The sequence below is a fragment of the Octodon degus genome, unplaced genomic scaffold (genome assembly GCF_000260255.1).
Source record: "Octodon degus isolate 3935 unplaced genomic scaffold, OctDeg1.0 scaffold00133, whole genome shotgun sequence".
NCBI lineage: Eukaryota > Metazoa > Chordata > Mammalia > Rodentia > Octodontidae > Octodon > Octodon degus.
This window is the reverse complement of record NW_004524709.1, coordinates 4,596,996-4,597,963: the sequence shown is the minus strand read 5'-3', so window position 1 is coordinate 4,597,963 and position 968 is coordinate 4,596,996.

The window sequence follows — 968 nt, the reverse complement described above, 5'->3', positions numbered from 1 at the left end:
ATGACCCCACTATTACACATTGCTATCTTCGGTGCTCAGTTCACATGTATCAGCATATATAGTTAGTCAGGGTGAGAATCCCACCAATTAACTGCTAATTTCAACAACTTGCTGATAGTCTTCAGGATCATTGCTTTACCCATCTTGTACATATAAATGTACTGGTTTGCCCCTGTCATGTTTCCTAGGTTTTCTCCTTGCTCTCTTTCCATTGTATAATCCTCAAGTTCTTGCTTTCCTTTAAATTGTGTTATATATTTCTATTTCTATTTCTTGTTTTGAGATCTTATATTTTGGAGACTATATGATATTTACACATGTGGGTCTGATTTATTTCACTTATGAGTATATCTTCAAGGCTTCCACATAAATATGCAGAATTCAAGTTTATCATTCTTTAAAGCTGAGTAATACTCCACTTCATAAAAATACTACATCTTTTTCATCCATTCTTCAGGTGACAGGCATTGTGGTTGTTCCAAGATTTAGCTATTACAAATTGTGCTGCTATAAACATAGGTACACATATATTATTATGATATGACATTTTCAGTTCCTCCAGGAAAATTCTCAGTAGGAAGATAGCTGGTTTGAATAGGATATCCAGTCCTACTTTTTGAAGGAGTCCCACACTGATTTCCATAATGGTTGCGCCAGCCTACATTCCCACCAGCAGTGGAGAAGGGTTTGTTTTTCCCCAGAGCCACTTGAACTTTTGTTGTTAGTTGATTTGTTTATGATAACCATTCTTTGTGGGGTGAGACTGTATCCCAGTGTTGTTTTAATTAGCATTTCATGGATGGCTAGTGATGTGGAGCATTCTTTCATATATTTCTTAGCATTTTTAATTTCATCCTCTGAAAAGTGTGTGTTCATCTCAGATGCTGATTTCTGTAATGAGTCTTTAAATTTTGGGGCACTAATGTTTTTTAGTTCTTTATATAATCTTGAGAGCAGACCTTTGTCTG